At 42.7% G+C, this 22,380-nt stretch overlaps 1 protein-coding gene and 1 long non-coding RNA gene across 2 annotated transcripts in view; one reads left to right on the top strand and one right to left on the bottom strand.

Annotated features, from left to right (window-relative positions):
* The window catches only part of NXPH1 (neurexophilin 1), a 243,655-nt gene extending 223,638 nt beyond the window's left edge, over positions 1-20,017 (bottom strand). Inside the window, exon 1 of the mRNA XM_030550660.1 lies at positions 19,964-20,017. The gene's annotated coding sequence lies outside the window, so the exon portion shown is untranslated. The remainder of the gene's footprint in view (positions 1-19,963) is intronic.
* On the top strand, positions 4,485-15,190 carry LOC115645682. Its single transcript, XR_003998799.1, has 3 exons — positions 4,485-4,565; positions 10,663-10,666; positions 15,180-15,190. It is a non-coding gene; the product is annotated as an uncharacterized LOC115645682 (long non-coding RNA).
* Positions 20,018-22,380: the final 2,363 nt, after the last annotated feature.

Raw genomic sequence — 22,380 nt, 5'->3', positions numbered from 1 at the left:
GAAGCCTACCCTCTGATAGCCAACTGCATCAAGGCTTTGTAATTCAGCCATGCTGCTTTGGGCCCCAATTCAGCAAGGTACTTAAACATGAGCCTCCTGTTAAGCATGTGATTAGTGACTATGATCATGAGCTACCCACATGGTAGGTGTGTGCCTAAATGCCTTGCTGAATTTGAGCTCTGGAAGCCTTTGGGTGTCAAGGACATTGCATATAACATTTTTGTAAGCAGAAGATTCGGAATTAATATATGCAGGCAAATGTTACAGATCCTGTTTTTTCCCATTCAGGTTCAGGATGACCCCCATATTCATTCATCCTTAAGACCAAACAGCCACAAGCTGATGAAAAGAAAAGTGCCACTGAACACATCTCAGTGATAAGAGATTTCACACCAGCATCTAACTCTCCACATTGTAGCTTTCAGTGACATAAAATGACTAAATTAAAACCCTTAGGCTGGATTTGGATTTCATGTACATCGATTTCTCACTTCCACTGACTGACTTTAACTTAGCAGAATTTAGGGCAAAATCTGGCCCACTGAATAATTACAATTTATTTAAAACTTCTCATTCTATTTTAGTTTATTTAAAACTTTTCATTCTATTACCAAGCATGTGACAAACCCTGGATGAAGCTCTTTGTGACACATGACATGTAGAGCCTCCACATGCCTTTTCAGTGACAGCTGCTGGGAAGAAATAGCATCCTCCAGCTGCACAACTTTATCCTTCTCTCACTTGTGAATTGAGATGTTTGGTTTTAAAGTGGCACTCTGTGCTGTACTCTTACAACTGCAATTGTCACTTGACGAAAGGAAGCCAATGAGCTCTATCAGTGGCAGCTGATGGGGAATAAAATCCTTCTTCCCAAGAGTATAATAGGCAGGATGTCCCACTTTATTCTTTCTGTTTATTACGTATTATTAAATGACACAGTTGGGATTAACTATCAGGCAACGGGCACATGGACTACACAAAAAAAAGCAAGCATCAGCCCCTTCCCAGAACAGAGCCCATTAATCACATTGATCTATTCATGGAACATCAGTCTTCCAGCCAAAGTCTTAAGAAAATCTTTGGCACAAATGCAAGCTCATTGCAATGCTACAATGGGGTGAAACTGCAAGAAGAGGAAAGCAGCAGCAGCTGCCTACCTACTAGATGCGCCTGCTGGATAAATCTTATTGTGAAATACCCACATTAAACCCAAACATATGTAAAATAACACCAAAATAGTCAATCAACAGCAAAAAGGACAACCAGCATAACAAAACACTGAATTGGTGTATTCTGCTCTGCAGTATCCGAGAATTGGCTACTATGCCACTCTCAGATAGTACTACTGGGATAAATTTATTTCTGGTGCGGCTCCATTCAGTGACTTCAGTGGAGTTTACACATGCCATAAATTTGTACCAATGTGCTGTGATCAAGATTTTTGTAAGTGACTAGCGATTAGTATTTGGGTGCCCAACTTGAGATTCCTTGAAGGAATCTTTCAGACAGTGCTGTGCACCAGCCTCTGAGAATCAGGCTCTTTTAACATGTCTCAACTTTTAAAGTGTCTCAAAATCACTCTTTTGATATTCTTGGCCTGTGTTTATGCTATATTTTGTGACTTCAAGCTTTCCCTTACATATTGTAATTCTATTGCCTAATAAGCAAAAAATGGACCATCTTATTAAATATTAATATTAATATTTACTTTTTCATCTTGTCCTTATTTACATAAATGTATCATATTTTTTCAGGTCACAGGTCAGTTCAAAATGACACCCTTAGACCTCTAGTGAAAGCAGTTCTCTCTTGAATGGAGACAATTGAAGAGCCAAGGAGGATTAAGTTAATTGAGGTGCCCCTCCCCAGGTCTTTGCTCCAGTGTAGGAAGAATCTGTCTTGAACGATTATCTATCCCCTTGTATCTCCTGTCCTGATGCATAGGATGAATGGCTGATAGAAGTTGCCCACCCTCTGACTTCTCCTTTTCAGCAGTGAGGAAAGACTGAGTCAGGAGGAGCCTCTCACTCCTGCATCTCCTCTCTGGTAATGAAGGCACACGGGGGAGCTATTTGTGAGATGCTTCCAATTCTATTCAGTTGTAGGACTGCAAGAAGATTGTGCAAAAAGGGCCACAGTCAGTGTTTCATAGGAAAAGACAACATATATGGGGACTGGGCTGTCCTAGATACAGACTGCATAATAGAAGGCCAAGGGTGTGAGGAGGGAGCAGCAGAGGGCATGTTTCTCACAGGGTGGTTGTATACACAAAGTCAGGTCTCTCTGTCCACCCACTTAATGCACCTGGAACTTCCAAGCAAAGCCTCCTTAACTGACTTCATTTTATTCTCAGGAAATCTTCTAGAATGTACATCCTGTGAATTTCCTTGGCAACTGGCTAACAGCCGGCAAAACACTCTCTGGCAAACGCCCATTAAACTTCACACAATGTTCCTATACCAAAGAGCTTTTATCTTTGTTTTGTAGCCTTATTTAACAAAAAAGAAGCATCCTGCAATGGCAGATAAGCTGCACAAGAGCTGTTTATTATTTGATGTTTCCTGTGCTCAGAAAAAATGACAATAAACAACCAGGAGCCATTTTGATATTTTTTGCTGGTGCTATTCACAGAACAAAGAGAAGTTACGTTGTTAACATCGTTGCCCAGAATATTGAAGTGCTGGGTTTTTCCAGGGGGGATTTGGATATAGAAAGCTGCATTATCAAAGATTTGAACTGCTCTTTTCCTTTCCATACCCTCCTGAACAGTTTCCTGTGTGCCATATTAACTTTCTCAAGAACCACTTTTAATCTTAGCAGCTATTTTCTTCCTTAGAACACTATTAAAGGGAATCTGACTATTCCTGATATAACACTTTGACTTGAGATTTTTCAAAGGCCAATGACCCTTCTTAATTATGTAATGAAGATTTAGCACAGGGTATTAGCTTATGGACAGGGTTGTATGTCAAGTACATGTGGTATAATTTGTTATCAAGGGTTGAACACTAATGGCTTATGAGGCAAAATGTTACCTGAGGAGACACACTCAACCTAGGCAAAGCATTCCTAATAGTTGTGGGGTGGGATGCATTGGATTTTTCATCATTTTTAATTATTCATTTATATTTTAATGGGGAGCCCAGCTCAGTTCACATCCTTGGGCCATTACAGACATTTTACCCCCTGAGTTAATCCCGAGTTCATTCCCCCCAAATGAATATTCATATCATTAAAATGCACTTTTTAATTAAATATACCAGTAGCATTATCATTGTTGCACCTGAAAGATTCAAAAGCAGATCAGAGAAATGCTGCCTCAATAGAATTCAGTGAATTCTTCTCACATGCCTTTCTAAGGCTGATCACCTTTAAAGTAATGAGAATAAATTGTGGGATAATATAGGACAGATCTAATTAAGATAATGAACTGGAGATTATGAACATTGCTACTCTGTGTTTGAAGAATTTTAATATATTGGGTTAACAGAAGGTTAAGCATTCACAAAAAGAAAGCCATAGAAATATATCTGCATTTTTATTGGCTAACATTTGATGTTTCATGCCTTAGAAATTTATAAATAAAAAGGAGACTGGGGGGAGAAATATAAAACATGTTTAAAGAAACCAATTTCATAAATTTTTGAACTGAATTTGCTTAATACTCAAATAGAAAACAGGATGAGACAATTCTTCCTGCAAAGTGAGGAATGAAAGGAAAGCAGACAGGGAGACATTATGACAAGCTGATAGGCACTTATAAGGTTATATTATGGGGAGTTTTATCCTAGCAGTCTATCTGATGTGGCTATTATAGCTCAGAATAAATATTTCTTGCGGGAACAGCCTAATTAGCTTGCCTTCAGCAGTAGCAAGGGAAGGGGAGGAAAGAGAGAGAGAGAGAGAGGTAAATGAGCTGTTGGGGAAAGTAGAGTGGATATGAATTAGAACTACTGTTCTGTTTCTCTGTTGCTTCATCTTCCAAAACAATGCAGCTCAGAGAGACAACTGCTATAGGGTGAAACTAGAGCCCAATAATCTTTTGTAATCTATGGTGAATTGACAGAAATGGTCCTTTTCAGACATACAGAGGTTCTTTTTCAAAGCAGTGCATAAGAGCTGCTCCCTTGAAAAGATATCCCAGATAATTCTGCATAATTACTCTGTTATTTTTAATATTTCATTCCAGAAAGAATCATTACTGGCCATTGGAAATCTAGAAATCAACTTACTACGAGTTAGTTAATACTGATATACCAGATTGTGCCTAGTAATTGTAGACCTGTATTCAGCATGTTTCACAGTTCCACTCCCTGAAGGGAGCTCTTGATAAGATTGGTCTTATTTATGCAACTCCTTCTGAAGGTCATTAGCATTCATACTTCATGGAGTTATGTTAAAATCATAGACTATTTGGTCCTCCGGTACCTAGCAGACCAACACGCGATGAGATCCAGTACCTCTCGTTCAGACCATGCTGGAGCTCATGTGCGAATCCGGGACTGCGTGATCTCTTATGATGGTGGATTCCGCATGGTCGCCTGTGATGGTGGACTGTGCTGATGGTCACCTGTGCTGATGGTGACCAAACAGGAAATGAAATTCAAAAGTTCCCGGGGCTTTTCCTGCCCACCTGGCTAGTGCATCGGAGTTGAGAGTGTTGTCCAGAGCAGTCACAAGGGAGCATTCTGGGATAGCTCCCGGAGGCCAATAATGTTGAATTGCATCCACAATACTTTTAACCTGGGATTGTGATCTCGATTTAAGCACTACTCCACTTGCCGAGGTGGAGTACAGAAATCATATTAAAGACCCTTTTAAATTAAAAAAACCAGTTTGGTTGTGTATATGAAATCTTTTTTTTTTTCAAATTAACTCGGCTAATCCTGAAATAACAGATTAATGTAGACCAGGCCTTAGGTCGACTTCCCCCTGGAATGAAGACATGCCCTAATTGTTCTACCTTGAGTCTCAAGGCCTTTTTAGTGGAATAAGGTTTGCTGAACCTTGGATCCGGTGAACATCCATAGGCTTGTATATTTCTTTGTGTAGCAGAAATAATACAAAGTTGACTAATGTCCCTTCAGTCTATGTGTAGTTAAATGAGTGCTTTCCTTCTCTAGAAATAGCTCTGGAGAGACAACACCTTGTGTGTGGAAACAGTAGGTGTGGAATTCTCAAAGGCACCTGAAGGATTTTAATGACCAATTTTCAATAGAAATTAATGAGAATTTTATGCATCCTAATTCCATGGCTTTGGAAATCCCATGCTCAGTATTTATTCTCTCCCATTTATGAGCCATTGGAGTGAGGGGTATGATCTCAGTGACATCATCCTGTACCAACATACGCCACCACCACAACCTGTAACAACATCTGTACCAGCATTCTTCAGCACAATCACCTCCATCCAACATCTCTTCATAAAGTATCACTGCCAGGAACACAAGGCCCCTAGGCCTTCAGCCTTTGTCAAGTAGGGCACAAAGCCACATCCCCAAGAGACTTTAACCCTTGTGTAGAAGATGCAATTGTGAAGTGCTGTATGAACTTCAGGTACTGAGACAGGAGCATGATGCATAGGCCAAAGAGGAGCTGGCATTTACCAGAGAATTGATCAACTAGATCCAAATGATAGCACACCATCAGAACTTGCTGGCTATCTCCCTCACCTTTCTCCTATCTTTTTTTGCCTCCCTCTGCCCACCACCACCACAAGATTGAGGGCCCTTCTTCCTTCTGTTAGCCAATATATATGTTATACATATTGCATATTATATCAAAACGTATTACACATCACATTAACATTATATACATTTCATTATATGTGAATGTTAGCACCAAATTATGGTAATTTGTTTTAGGTTCACTCTTGCTCACTTACATCAAGAGATATATATCCTACAAGGCCAAACATATTGTTTGCCACTAATGAATATAAATCCCAGCAAAATCAAGATACCTGTGTGTTCTATCCAGGTGCAAGGTAGGGAGTGTCTTCATGACCCGGCTAACTTGGAATGCTGTGTTCAAAACAAGAGCTAAGAGAGGTACACCATGACACCACAAAAACAAGGTAATTGGGGAGTTTTAGTCTTGGGTGATGGATAGAGTCCTCTTAACTTGTAAAGTTTTTACTATAAATAGATCTAGTTTGGGGGTCATATTTTGGGAGTACACCTTCTCTGTAAGGTAAACTGAACAGCGTTGCGAGAAACTGCTTCCCAGAAGGATTGGTGGCGTATTGATTCCTTCTTTCCTGTACTGTACTGTTACTGATTTTTATCAGATAAATGGCTGTTTGGTTATTTGTCTCAAACATTTTTCATAATGAGCCACAAGTGTAGCCAATCAATTCTCACCTGACCCCTCCATGGCCCTCCGTATCCCCCACTTGTGCCAGTCCTGCTCCACCTTTTTTGACCACCCTAAGCGATAACTGAAAGGCCACCTCTTGGCACCCAAGTAAAAAACTCCAGAGTGAGCCACAAAGTTCATTTTCAGAAACACATCCAACTCTCTGTAGTGTCCCCTCCCCAAAAAGCACTCTCCCCACTCCACTCTTGCCTCATAGCACCTCCCCCCCAAAAAAATGGCATATGTAAGCAGAGTCAGGATAAGCTCTACCCTGACATCTGGTGGAAAGAATGTCAGAGAGTGTATTTGCATAGGCACACCTACCCTATCCCAGACTGCTGAGCTGTGGAACTGCTTGGTGACAAATGACTCACCCTCAGTTGGGTGGTACTTGCTACACAAGGGACATGGCTTCCAAAACCCAGTGAATTGAGAGAGGCTCGGGACAGGTATCTGTGCTTGGTGGTGCAGTCTCCTTGTGGGGCCAGAAGCACCAGTTCCACCCCCTCATCTCTCCACTGTGGAATGTCAGAGTTGATTTTTTATTCCCTCAAGAGTCTAAATACAGGTTACTGAGCTGAACTCACTTTGGGCTAATGGTGCACTAGCACTGGGGCTCCCCTACTAAGAGCTGAGATCACTAATCACTAAAGAGCTGAAATTACTGAGCTGAGAGCACTGAGTACTGTGCTAACTAGTGGGGGAGCCTGAAGATATGCTGTGGAACAGAGCAGCTGGCGGAGTGGAGCAGTCGTGGGGACGGCTGGAGCGGATCACGGGACAGCTGGTGGCAGCGGAGTGGCTGGCAGAGCGGAGTAGCTGTGGGACGGGTGGAGCGGCCCACAGAGCGAGCGGAGCTGAGCAGTTTGCAGAGAGAACTGGAGCAGAGCAGCTGGTGGAGCGGAGCAGTTTCTGAGGACGGCTGGAGGAGCAGAGTGGAGCAGCTGGTAAAGCGGAGCAGTTCGTGGAGAAGGCGGAAGCAGAACCCATGGAGAGGCAGGGCAGTTGGCCCCGGACCACGTAAGGTGCCCCTTTCTACCCAGGCTGGGGGGAGGGACCTCTACAGATAAACTCTCGAACTCTGGGGTGGCATTGACCAGAGACTTTTGGGTTGTTGGACTTTGGGGTGATTGGACTTAAAACCTTAGGAGGAAAAAGGACAGTGCCAAACGTACTTGGAGGTGGGTTTTTGTTTATGGTTTGTGTTATAACCCTGTTTGTGGTGTTTCTCCAATGGGATGCCGCATTGATTCCTTCCTTTATTAAAAAGATTTTGCTACACTCAGACTCCGTGCTTGTGAGAGGGGAAGTATTGCCTCCTAGAGGTGCCCAGGGGGTGTGGTATGTGAGTGTCCCAGGTCACTGGGTGGGGGCTCGAGCCGGTTATGCATTGTGTTACTGAAACGGAACCCCTGGATACTGAACCCGGCCTTGTTGCTGCCAACTCAGAGGGGCAGAAGGGTTACACATATATACAACCTACCCTAGCACTGGAGCTCCCACATCCGTTAAGGGTTGGGGTCCATGACCACTTGTTTCCTAGCCCTACCCTCCCCCAAGACTAGGACCTAGGAATCTCATAGGGAATTGGAAAAGAGGAATAAAAGAAAGAACCAATCATGCCCCCAGTCAAGGGTCTTGCTCACATCCAGATTGAAGAGTCTCTCTCTTCTTACAGCTACACTAGGTACTAAAAGAGGGGGCAAAAGGCCAGGGACTCTTATCCCATGTTCACACCTCCAAGGGGTTCTCAACCCTCACCCCTAACCCACTAGGTATTTGAATACCTACAGTATAAATAACCCCTAACTACATTTCTGCGCTTCACTTCCAGATTTTGCACATTTTTTTAAAAGAGCCAAATGAGTTTTCATAGGTGCAACATGAAACTAGAGGGTAATGCAGACACAAGGGGTTAGCTTTGAAATTGGAAGTCTCACACTGCATTTAAGAATTTCACCAAGAAACCATAGGTGCCTACCACATGTTCAGGTGAAAATGTGATTGCAAGGGGTGTGATAACATTTCTGCCTTGGCCCCTAAGGACAAGTGAATGCACTTGGTAAAATATTAAGTGCCTTTAGAGACATTTAAGCAGTTGGGCAATAGACCCAGGTATAAAGTATACTCAAGGACTACATTAAAATAATGATGTGCTGGTGATTCAATAAGGGGCTGTGAGGTATGATTGCTCTGACCTACATTTTCAAAGCCTTGGACTTGGATAACTCCAATTTCTTTTATGTCCATTTTTTATATCCAGTAGGTGTTATCTGTTTTTATCTCTAACTCAGAAAAGCAAGGATTTTCTTGCTATAGGATTTTCTTGGATGTCTGTACAGCTCTCTCAGTCTCTTCATTTGCTTGTGGGTAATGTAGGCTAGTAATATTGTGTTGTGCTGGTCTGTTAGTTATGAAATGTTCATATTCAGATACTTTCTTTATGTCCTTGCTAATGCCCAGTGAATAGATGACTGGTGCCTGCTGACTGTGGGGGGGCTCAACCTCTGAACAGCTCAAGTCATGGCCCCTACTTTCCTGTCAGCCTCCCCCTTTTGAAAAACAGCCCCACACCCCACCCTGGAAAGCAGCAGCCGCTCCCTGAAGCTCCCAGCTGTTCCTCCGCTCCTGCCTCTTCCCCTCCCTGCTAGTTCAGCTGCTTTGCAGGGAAAGGGCCCACTGCACCATGTGACAGAGCAATCTGGGGGCCCAGGCAGTGGCAGCTCTATGTTTTTTGCCACCCCAAGCACGGCAGGCAAGCGGTTTTCGGCGGCATGCCTGCGGGAGGTCCGCCGGTTCCATGCCATCAGCATCCCCACTGCCAAATTGCTGCCGAAGCCGCGGGACCAGCGGACTGCCCGCAAGCATGCCGCTGCCTGCCTGCCTGCCTGTCGCCCTCACAGCAACCAGCAGTTCGTCCCCCGCGGCTTGCCGCCCCAGGCAGGCACTTGCTGCACTGGTGCATGGATCCACCCTGGGCCCATGTGACCCCGCATGCCCTCCCATGTATCGCCTCAGCCACCACACTGATTGGTTAGCCTGTTCACAGCATTTAGTTAGTCCTTGGTGTCTTCATGGGTGAGGTTTAGGATTTTTCTCATTTCATTGGGAATTACAATGCAATTGCCTAGAATCATGAGTCTGTTTGACTCGCGTATTTGTCCATGTGCTGAAAAGTAGTCTCGTCACTTCCTTGGTGTCCTTTGGATACTGTTGGCCCTAGTGTAACTTACACAACTCCTTGAAGTTGTGTATCTGTCAAGGTTACTTTATAAAGTATATGGAGATATACCTCTCTCATAGAACTGGAAGGGACCCTGAAAGGTCATCAAGTCCAGCCCCCTGCCTTCACTAGCAGGACCAAGTACTGATTTTGCCCCAGATCCCTAAGGGGTCCCCTCAAGAACTGAGCTTATAACCCTGAGTTTAGCAGGCCAATGCTCAAACCACTGAGCTATCCTGCTGGTGTATAATAATATAATAATACAGCTGGTGTAGTCAGTTTTCTGACACTGGTCTGTATGCATCCACATACAACTTTACGGCATCTTTGAGCTCATGGGTAGTTTGAATTAGACTGGGCTCCATGACAGAGTTTCTGCTACTGCCAGATTTTTCCCAGGTACATATTTAGCAACTGAGTTAAATCACATTAACTTTATCAATAGACATTGGCATCTCAGCAGTACTTGATCCAAATGTTCTCTGTTGATGAGAGCAGTTTGTGGTCTGTCTTCAATGTAAAAGAATCCAATATACCACAGATAAGTGTAAAAGTTTTCATATATCCATGTGCTTGCCAGGCACTCCTTTTCAATCTGTGCATATCATTTTTCTGCTTCTGTGAGTGTACGAGTGCAAAATGCAACTGGCTTCTACTCAGAGCCATGTTGTTGCAATAATACAACACATAGGCCATAGCCACTTGCATCTGCAGTGACCAATGTGGGTTTGCTGGAATCATAGGACATGAGAACTGGAGCTGTTGAGATTATTTATTTTACCTTTTTTAAGGTAATTTATTGATTTGGCCCCTAAAGCCAAGGTATGTTGGACTTTAACAGTTCATTCACTAGTTTTGTCACTGTAGAAAGGTATCAACCAAGGTAATCTACCATCCCCCAGTATGCATCTCACTTCTGGTACATTCAATTATCAAAATGCTTTTACTTTCTCAAGGGTAAGACTGACTCCAACTCTGGTTATTGTCTGTCCCATAAACTTTTCCTTGTTTAGCTTCAGTTTAGACTGACTGATTAAGCTTCTTTGCTGTGTTGTTGTAGCTATGTTAGTCCCCAGGACAAGGTGAGTAAGGTAATATTTTTTTTTATTAGACCAACTTATGTTGGTGAGAGAGACAAGCTTTTAAGCTTGTACAGAGCTCTTCTTCAGCTTAGAATATTGTTGAGGGGTTTTTTTCAGCCTTTCATTAAAGACTTATATCAAAATACCATCTTTGAAGACTACAGCTCCATTTGTGTTTGTTAACAGTTCTGCCATCTTTCCTTGGAAAATTTCAGATGCACTATTTATCCCAAAAGGCAATCTTCTAAAGCAAAAATCTCTGAAAGCAATAACAGTAGGTTGTTTAGAACTTTCTTTGTCTAAAGGAATCTGCCAGAATCCACTTGAGTAGCCAGGTTGGAGAATACTGTAGTTCCTTTCATGCGGGGGAGGAAGTCATCCAGTGTTGGGAGGATATATTTTTGTCTCACAAGAAAGAGAGTCATTAAGTCTTTTAAGAGTCACACATTGGTATTTTTCCATTTTTCTTTTTAACTGATACCATTTGGGCACACCATGCTGTCGGCTCAGATTTTTTTGATTATGCCAATCCATTGTTTCCATTTTATGACACAACAGGAAAAGAATCCTGCAAGGTATATGTACATTATATGGTTCAGCATTGTCTCTAACAGTTATTCATCATACTGGTTCTTCTCTCAGAAGAACCCAATCCTCCACTGAGTTCTTCCACCTTTCTCTCTAGGTCAATCATGGCTGCCACACTGCAACTGAGAAGGTTGTTGGGCTTTGATCACATATATTCTGAATGCAGAGCTTTTGTCTTTTTAAGTTGTTTCTGTGGTGATCTAGCCCAGGCAGTTCAGAATACCTCCAGGGCAAGTCAGAACTATAGGCCAGGTGACCTCAGCTCTGGAAGGGGTTGAAGGTGGTTGTAATTCCCCGTCAGAAATGATGGTCACATCAACTCCTGAGTCTGTTTTAAAGTTAATAGTCTTTCAAAGAATATTCAGTTTCACTATCCAGACAGGCTCTGTGTCATTACACATGATAGATCCCAGAAAGAATGTCTCTTGATTGTCTGTCTATAATATTAGTTGATTCCCTGCTTGCCTTGGTACAGCAAGCAGCTGCAAAATATCCATATTTTGTACATTTATATACCTGTTAGCTGGACATACAACTGTTGGGCTATACATTTTTCCATCTTGCATATTTAGTTTGAAAGGCTATTTAGTCTGCCTGGAATTTCCTCATTAGCCTCAGGGCTTTTATGGTAATGACATTTAGAATTCATGCTGTATCTGTTTACCGCTTCTAAACTAGCTTCAGGTTTTTCAAGTTTATCATGCCTTTTGTTCTGCTTTTTGTCTAATTCTGATTGCTTTGCTACTTGTATAGCTCTGGGTAGATTTAAGTCTGTCTTTGATTGTAGTTGCTGTGACAGTAACCAGCCTGTCTCTGATATTTTCATGTTTTGCAGTTCCAAAAATCAATTTTCAGCTAATGCATGCAGAGCTCTTATAAAAGATTCAACTTATTTTTTCTTCATTCCTGAATTCTCTGAAAATATGCTCTCCCATAAACCACATTTCCTGAGTTTTCATCAAATGTAGCCCAAACTCTTTCATAGACATCTTTGTCAACCTTCAGTAAGGTAAAAGATTTACACGTATGCTCTGCCTGCTTACCCATAGCATAAAATAAAGATGATACCTGAATATCTCCAATTTCCTGATGGAGTCTTGTAGAAATGAAAAATGTTGCTCCAGTCCAACCATTCAGAAGGACCATTAAAGCTGAAGTTCTCTGGGACACTGAAGAGTGGCATGTTGATGAGCTCAATTCAGCACAGCTTATCTTCTATTCTGTCTCTTCTGGCACTAGTTTGCTTCTGATGCCACATCATGTACACCTTGTAAATGGTAGGGTGCAGGGCTGCTACTAGCAGATCAGACCTCTGTGCCAGACAGGGACTGTCTACAGAACTTGCTTCCCAAAGAGATGTGTTCGCTTTAAGACACTTTAAAGCACTGCAAGGTTTTGTCCTTAAGCAGCTAAGGTATGTTACACATGGAGCTACCTAGTGGCTGAATAGTATAATACAGTTAACGTTCTTACAGAATAAACTGAAGTCATGTCTCCAAGTAGAGTTCCTCTGGGCCAGAGTTTCTCAAACAGGGGTCGTCAAACAGGCCGGTGTGTTTATCTGCCTTGTCCGCAAGTCCGGCCGACTGTGGCTCCCACTGACTGCGGATCACTGCTCCGGGTCAATGGGAGCTGCTGAAGACCCATTGGCCCAGAGCAGCAATCCGCGTCCAGTGGGAGGCGCAATTGGCCAGACCTGCAGATGGGGCAGGTAAACACAACAGCCCGGCCCACCAGGGCCTTTCCCTACACAAGCGGTGACCCCTGTTTGAGAAACCCTGTGTTCTACCATCACATTGTTCGTTCTGCTTGCATGTTTGACCCCTTCCCCCACCTTGCATCTGTCTCATCTATTTAAATTGTAGTTTCTTCAGTACAGGGACTGTCTGCTACTCTGCGCAATGCTTAGCAGAATAGGGCCCCCACTCTTGGTTGGTCCTTAGGTACTACCATAGTAAGCATGGTTGATAACTAAGGCTATGTTTTAGTCACAGAGGTCATGGAAATCACAGAATCTGTGACTTCCAAAGATCTCCATGACTTCAGCCCTCGTGTCTGGGAGCTGCAGGGTCTCGCAGCCTCCTGCAGTGGCAGGGAGCTGTGAGGTACCCCTGCTGCCTAGGCAGCAGGCCCCAAGCTCCCAGTAGCCATGGGCAGAGGGGGTACCCCGCAGCTCTGGCAGAATGGGGGATCCCTGCAGTTCCTGGCCACTGGTGACAGCAGGGGGACCGCCACAGCTCCCAGCCACCACTGGCAGCAGGGGGACCCCTGCAACTCCCTGTAGCCACCAGCCATGGCATGGGGGATCCCTGCTGCTCCCCAGCTACCCCCAGTGGCATGAAGGGACCCTGGCAGCTCCCCAGCCACTGTAGCACCCCGCAACCACCATAATTAGCATGCAGGATCCCTGCAGCTCCTCAGGCGCCCCCAGAGCCATGGGGGACCCTCGCAGCCATGGGCAGCAGGGGGCTTAGCACAGTTCCCCAGCTGTGGCAAGGGCAGGGGGACTCCAGCTGCTGCAAGGGCAGGAGGTTCCCAGCCACTCCTCCTGCCCTACAGCTCTCAGTTGCAGGTGGGGGGTGGGTCTGGAACTCTCAGCTACCCAGTATCTGTCCAGCCCCTTCCCATTTTATCATGGATATTTTTAGTAAAGTCAGTGACAGGTCACCGGCTTCTGTGAATTTTTCTTTATTCACCTATCTGTGACTTTTACTAAAAATATCCATGACAAAATCTTAGTTTTATTAATAATGCACAGTTGCTTGTATAAAAACCTACATCTGCAGCCACATCAGGTAGTCCATTTGACATGCACAGTTATGCAAACAGATGTGTTCTTGACACACAAGTTTGTGAATACGAGATTGGGGTGGAGGGATAATTGAAGGTCTGAGTTTTGAACTCTTGTTCCTAAGGATCTTTGTATATGGAAATTAACTGTGATCCCTTCAAAAGAGCCTTATATACACATAAGAGAGAGAAAAGAAACAGAAGACAATTCTAGAAAAGTAAAATTCCCTTGCAGTGTTAGGACAAATTTAAAAGGCCATATCTTAAAGAATGAAATTCAATTTCTACTCCATATATAGAGTATTTAACAAAATAGCCACCAGATGCCACTATTGCTTTATACAAATTGCATTTCTCTAGTTTTGGGACAAGTTCCTTGAAAATGTGTATGATCTGGTTTTTAATATTGACAATCACTTTCTTTCAAGGAACTCGTGGAAGTACTGTTAACTTTTACAAAAGCAGGTTATATATAGAAGTATTAATTTAGGTTTCAATTTTTAAATATCTGTTACCATAGCAACTGCCACATGGAACAGACCATAACTAGCTGAATGAGGACTTGGAAGAAATTATTGATCAGAAAATTCAGTTAGCATGTCAGTACTTACAGGCAACAACTGAACAGCAATTCCTATGAGTTTAGACCACTTATTAAGAGGTCTAAATTACTTAGTGTGGGAAGCACTTCTCTATGATAATCATTACAGTTTCATCAGTGTTTCTATTATGAACGTCTGTTGTCAGGGAGTTCACTTGGAAACCACTTTTCTTCCCACTATTCCATCAGATTCCCACCTGGGAACAGAGTAGATTTTTGGTTCTTTATATTCTACTGATAGAACATGCCCAAAAGAAATCGTTTAAAAGATATTAGAGCAAACAAAACAAATGTTTCCCAGATTAAGCAAAACTTGCTGGTGAGTGACTGTGTGGGAAGGGGCATGCAGGATCATGTGTCCCCCCAGATTTGCTACTTGGCTTGTACTGAGCATGCTCCCACGGACTGAGCATACTTCAGCAGTGTTACTGAGCGGGCTGCTCTCACTCTGTTCCCCCACACACACACATACACTGTCGGCAGACATGGGTCATCTCTGCAACAACCAGTCCATAATATGATCTATGACCATTTGTAGGCAACTAAGAATCACATTTTCAATAATGTCTCAGATTGGCGACCACTTTTGCCTACACAAAATTCTCCACACAAAGGGCCAGATTTTACTTTCCCATACATCTGTATAAACCCAAAATAAAACTATATATATCAGTGGAGTTACTCTGGATTTTCACCAGTGAAACTGGCTGTAGAATCTAGCCCAAATGATATTCTGCAGGCATAAAAGAGGCAGCAGCACACCTAATTGCATGTGTGCCTATACAAACACACTAACTGCACATGCAATTTTGTGAAGTCAAAACACAATGGAATCTTTTGAAAATGTAACCCTACATTTTGAAAAGGATCTAATACTCTTCACATGGATATTTAGTGTTACACAGTTGCTTCAGGGGTGTGGTGAAATCATTTTTTTTTTGTATGTATGAGATCTCAGAGCTCCTCAGTAGTAATCTGGATTATTAAAAACAGAACATAACCCTGTTCTATCTCAGTATTCACAGAGTATTTGTCTATGTTTTTATTTACTTTGCTAAATGATACATGAAACAGACCTTCTGAAAATACTTATTTGTAAACACAAAATAACATTTATATTAAAGATTCAGTTTTAGTAAGTCACTGAACCATATTTTTGTTGCTGTTGGACTGACTCCACTGATCTATTCAGACACACTGAATTGCTCCAAAATACTCAATCTAAACCTCTTTAATACATCACACAAGTCACTTGACCACAACACTCAAGGCTATAAGCTTTTTTAGACTCTCTGACAATAATAAACAAAGAATCCTAGGCTAGGTAAAACTATAATGCACTATTCATGTCAAGGGTGTAACACAATCTTTCCATATTCAGCTTAGAGTCTATGGGTATGTCACACAGCAAAGAAAACCCCATGGCTGGCCTGCCAGCCGACTCAGGCTCACAGGGTCCTAGAGCCTGGGCTCCAGCCTGAGCCTGGAAGTATATATTGCAGTGAAACAGCCCCACACCCCAAGCCCTGTGAGCCCAAGTCATCTGGCACGGACCAGTTATGGGTTTTTCTTTGCTGTGCAGACATACCCTACGATGTTTCTCTTAAAGCTGCCACAACCCCTATACACTCTCAACATAGTCTTTTGTATCATGTGACACTTCCAGATACACTCTAGAGAAAAGGCCACTGCACTGGGACTCAGGAGACCTTTCTTCAATGTGACCTCGTAAGTCACTTCATCTCTCTGTACCTCTTTTCTCCCTCACATCCTTTGTCTGTCTTGTCTATTTAGATTGTAAGCAATTTGGATCAGTGATTGTCTTATCTGTTTGTACATTGTGCTTAGCACAATGGGGACCCAGTATTGGTTGGGGCTTCTAGGTGCTATAATTAATACTAATTATTAATACACAATCTGTAGTAAATTTCTTGACTTGCTGCAAATAGATTACAATCCAGCCACTGCTCTGTACTATATTGATCTCTTATGTTTAGTTCTTTGATAATACTGCTTCAGATCTTTGCTTGAAGTCCTGGTAAACTTTGTCCATGATTTCTTTTTCATTTCACTCTAATAATGGAAGGAATAACATGTAACCAATTTATAATTTTTTCACAAAAATACCTCATTTTAAGGGGAGAATCCATATAAAGAGAATTAGAATTTGCACTTTGCACTGGAGCCGTTAAATACTTCCATTCTAATTTACTGTAAACAGAGTTTACACCAAATCCACGGCTGCTGAAGACAAAGGGTGCTGGCTTCAAGGGCACTAACATTTAACCATATAAACAGGTTCCATTTTGTATAGGCAATTATAAAAGCATGTAATTTTATATGGATCTGAGCATAATATAAGAACCAACAGAATAGAATAGCAATATCTTTGAGATAAAATAACTTGCTATCATCTAAGTCAGTGGTCCCCAACGTGGTGCTCGTGGGAGCATCTTAATGCACCTGCGTCCTGGCCCCCAGGAGAGCACCCGCCAAAATGCCGCCGAATTTCAACGGCATTTCAGCAGAGACGCCTCTCGATGACGATGCTGGTTGCCGACACATGACGTCATCGAGAGGCATCGCTCCCAAATTTCAGCAGAGACGCCTCTCGATGACGATGCTGGTTGCCGACACATGACGTCATCGAGAGGCATCGCTCCCAAATTTCGGCAGCGACGCCTCTCGATGACGCTGCTTGCCGTCGACAAGTGACGTCATGGAGAGGCGTAGCCCTTGAATTTTGGCAGGAATGCCTCTCGATGATGCCGCTTGCCGTCATCAAGAGGCGTTGCTGCCGAAATGCTGCCGAAAATTGGCGGCATTTCAGCGGGTGCTCCACCGCCGCAGTGGTCCTAGGCTGGCGCCCACCAGCCAAAAAGGTTGGGGACCACTGATCTAAGTAATAGTATTAGTGCACTACTATTTTAGGATGCATATACAAACCATAAGCCCACAAAATAACCTGTTTGGTTGGATGGATGCTCTGAAAGTACAAGTCCATTACTTGCGTATGGGAACTATTAACAATTCTTAAATATTTCCCCAAAGGAAAGTCAAGCATGCTGCCTGTAAGCTTGTTTGTTCTCTTCAGCTAAAAGCTACCTATGTAACGTAAAGCAGCAGACCTATGGAAACTCTGGCACTCTTTATCCAGCCACTGAGTTGTTTTTAGTGCATCACTCCAAGCCAAACACCTTTCATAGTCCTGCTGTTTCCTTGTGCTGTAATTATGAACTATGCTGGTTGACACAGTCTACTGTTCTTAGGTGCCTCTTCTCTTTCTCTTAATATATACTTTTCTGAACAATCCAGAAATAGATCAGTTACCCAGGACTAAATCCTCAGCGAGTTTAAATTGGCATAGATCTGCTGAGGGAAGAGGTTTTCAAAGGCACAAATGGCAGTTTGGGGATTGCTGAGCTCTTAAGTGTCCTTTGAGCCTTTGTACATTTTCCCTGGGCCTAAATTTTGTCTCTGTTTGAACTAGAGAAGCTCAGAAGAAAATCCACTTCTGATGATTTAAGAAATTTTGGGCCTGATCCCATGCAGGTCTTGGGAAACATTCAGGCACTCTATTTGTGCAACTCCAAATGTCTATAAAAGGCAACAGTAGTAAGAGCAAAGAAAAAGATGTGAATGAGAGAGTGGTTCTCAGTTGGGTCAAACACTATGCCTGTTTTGAAAAAACATAAAACAAAAAATAAAACACTACTTAATTATTATAAGACTCTGTATTTTCTGCACCTTTCATCTGAGGAGCCAAAGCACTTTACTAAAAACTCTCACATCTTCCCTGGGAGCTATAAAAATTTTATTCTCATTTTCCACGTGGGTAAACTGAGTCACAGTTAATCAAGTCCAGAGAAGACTATAAGGAACTTCAGAAAGTCTGAATCAAGCTAGGTGAATGGGCAACATGATGGTAGATGAAGTTCAGTGTTGATCAATGCAAAGTAATAACAGTGGAAGGGGAGAAAATTGAAATGAAGCCCTGTGCTCAATATGCAGCTGCAGTTAAAAAAGCAAGTAAGGTAGGATGTACAAGGAAAGGGATGGAGAATAATATAGAATATACAGAAAATATTATAATGCCATTATATAACTCAGTGGTACAGCCTCCTATGGACTACTGTGCAATCCTGATCGCTCCATGTGAAGAAAGATATTACAGAGTTAGAGGGGGACAAGAATGATTATAGACATGGAAAAATTCTTACATGAAGGCACTGAAAATACTGGGATTGGTTTCTTTAGAAATGAGATGGAAAAAGAGAGGACATGGTAAAAGTATATAAAATAATGAATGATACCATGAAAGCAGAGGGAGAATATCTGTTCTGTCAGTCTTGTAAGCCAAAAAATAAAATGGCAGTCAATGAGAGAAGGCCCTGACTCCTGAAAACAGTAGGGAGGAAGCGTGCTTTGGCCCAGCTGGCAGCTAGGTCCCGCTCCACATGGTGTTGGATGGACCCAACAACCAAGGGCTGGGGGCTCATGAGCAGGGAGGATAAGGTAAAGAGCAGGAGGAGAGGTAGGGGCTCCAAAAGGATGGGCTTGCTTGAGAGGAGAGGGTAGGAGGGAGTCAGACAGGAGCCGAAGCAGCACCTCCAGTAGAGTGGGAGAGCAGGGACTCCAGTCAATATCCAGGGGCCCCCAAATACCCACTTCCTCCCCACCAAAAAAACTGGGACCCTAGAACTGGCCCTGTTACAAATGTGCTTAGCATTAGCCTTGCTCTGCTTCCATTGAAGTCAATGGTAAAACTCTCTTTGGCTTCTCTGGGAATAGAGTTAACCCAGTGCTGAGCACTTTTGAAAATGACATAGACAATGGGGGCATCCAGGGTTATAATAGTCAATGCTAATAAAAATGTTGGCCTTAAATCAATCTCTGACTATCAGAGATTAGGATGAGACCTTCAGGGTAGGCACATTATCCCACACCTGGATACTGCAGGGTTTCTTCAACCTTCCTCTGAAACAGCTGGTGCCAGCCACTGTTGGATACGGGATATTGGACTAGACTAGACCAGTGTTTCCCAAACTGCAGAGTGTGCCCGGCTAAGGGGGCATGGAGAAGCATTTGGTGGGGGCACACAGTGGGGTTGGGACCAATCCCGATGGGGGGCGGGAAGGAAGTGCCACACTTCCAGCTGTGCCCCCAGACCAGCTCCGCTCCCACCTTCACTCCTCCCCCAACCCTGTTCAGCCCCCAATCCTGCTCTGCCTCCAGCCCCAGCTCTGCCTGCCCCTCAATCCCTTTCCGGCCCCAGACCAGCTCTGCCTCTAGCCCCAATTCCTCCCCCATCTCCTGCTTTACCTTCAGCCTCAAGCTCCACTGCTGAGGAAGTCTTGGCAGTAATGGAGGTGTGTCGCGGACAGATTCCATTAATGGTAAGGAGGGTACGACTGGAAAAGTTTGAGCCTCATGGGATTAGACTGACCTTGGGTCTGATCCCACATGGCAATTCCTATGTTCCTATACCAGATACACAGCTGCTATGGAAACAAGCAGCAATCTAACCCCCGTAAAACCGATTAGTTAGTTACAACATGACTCCAGTCTCAGTAACATTCACTTCTGAAAAACAGAATTTAAAAATCATTTCACTGTGTTCTTCTTCCATGTTCAGTGCAGTCATTCATTCCAGCTCTTTATCTCTAAGGTGCCTTTAATGGATCTTTCAGACACTAAAAATAACAATATTAGCTCATTGGCATATTTCTGGTCAATGAGTTGAATAATGTAGACCTTATGAAAATGTATATTTGCATACCTTTCAGATCAGCAGCATACCACAATCCAATGAACATAAATGTGTTGACCTAATTTCATTATTTTCAGTAGAGTGGAGTTGGAAATGATCAGGTCTTATAATGAATACCATCCAGAGGAGAAAAATGGCTACAAATTTATTGTCTTAATTGAAAACACCTAAAATGATGAGATGCTTGTCCTCATAGATAATGTATGTTCTGTGTTAATGCAGAATAAAGATAGCCTGATATGTTTTCAAAGAGGCAGTATGCAATGAGTGTTAATCATTCCTTTAAGCATATTATAACATTCTTCCCAGGAAAAGGGGTAGGGTTCGATAGCTTTATGGTCACATCAGAATAGCCTAAATGTTTCTTGCAAAGCTAATATAGAATGGAAGGGTAAATGAGAAAGTAAGATATAACTGCTACAAGAATAGGCCCATAATAATATGCTGTCATTGAAATAGTATTTAAAGAACTACAACAATTTGCAGTTAAATAATCCATTTATCAGCATTGGGGAACAAAGATTATTCATGCACGACAGCAAATTCCCTCCCATCTAACAGCATCTTTCCTTGGCCAAAGAGGGTCAGATGGACTTATTCCAGAGCCCACCAATTCTGTTCCTAGCTCAGGATCAGGGGTTAATGTGAAGTTCTCCTTTCCCACCCCAATCACTCCCACAGATTCATAGATTTTTAAGGGCAGCATGGATGATTGTGATCATGTAGTCTGACCTTCTGTGTAACACAGGCCACAGGACTTTCCTGAATTAATTCCTGCTTGAACTAGACCATAGCTCTTAGAAAAACAAAACCTATTCTCCTTTTTCACTAGTCTCTACATAAGCAACCCAGAAACTAAAGACATGCCTCTCTTTCTCTGATATTCTTAACAAACATGGACAAAAATTTGCCTCAGTTATACCTGAGTCTGAGAAAATCCATTCACTTCAGTGGTGTTACTCCATATTTATACTGTTGTAAGGAAAGGCAGAATTTGGCCCTAAATATACAGGGAGTTACTAGCACTGATTCCTCGAGGACTGGTTTGAGCATACTTTGGCACCAGATTGTCCCTGAATTCTGACTTAGGCACCCTGGGACAGGGTGAATCTGCACTGTCCTCTTACCTGGGGCTGATATACTGAATAATGTACTATTTAGGGTAAAATCCTGGCCCCACTGAAGTCAAGGGCAAAACTCCCATTGACTGCACTGGGGCTAGGATTTCACCTTTGATGTGCCTTTTGGAGAGACATTCTGTATTAAGTCTACAGCATCCAAATGCAACAGCCAAGGGCAGGGAGTCGACAAGATGGAGAAGGGAATGGGTGGAGCCTTGGACACATTCCCCCAGTGCAGCAAGAGTCATAATTTGCTGCTGGTTTAGGCTACAGGGAATCAGGGAGGTAATTTATGCCTCAGAAGGGTGTCTTAGAAGCACAGTGCCTTCCAGGTCTGTTTTTGGGATGATGCAGATTACACATCATCCTTTGCTCAAGACTGTGCTGAAAGGCATAATCTATCCCAAAATATTTTATTTTCTGCCATTTAGTTGGATTATTTCTACAGCCATGCAAGAAATAAATTAAACTTGTGAGAGTATGATATGGTTCACATCTGCAAATTCAAAACAATTTAAATCAAACTCTACAATACAGCTCTAGCTATATCTATATATACTGCAAGCTTATTTTTATCTTGATGGGGATTTAATGAAGGAATTAGAAATGTCTCCAAACAAGAAGTGATAGTGGAAATGTTGAGAGACCTTTCACTGCTGTAGCCCATTGCAATAAACTAAAATGATACATATCGCTTGGAAGATCATGAGAAACCAAAACAGGTTAGCAGGCTACATCTCTAAAAGGATAGGAGGATCCTACATATTGGAAAACAAAACAACAAAAAATAAACCAACAAAAAGGCAAACTGGTTACTTCCAAAAACTAATGTGGATATTTAGAATCAG

The sequence above is a fragment of the Gopherus evgoodei genome, chromosome 2 (genome assembly GCF_007399415.2).
Source record: "Gopherus evgoodei ecotype Sinaloan lineage chromosome 2, rGopEvg1_v1.p, whole genome shotgun sequence".
Taxonomy (NCBI): domain Eukaryota; kingdom Metazoa; phylum Chordata; order Testudines; family Testudinidae; genus Gopherus; species Gopherus evgoodei.
This window is presented reverse-complemented; position numbering and strand designations above follow the sequence as displayed.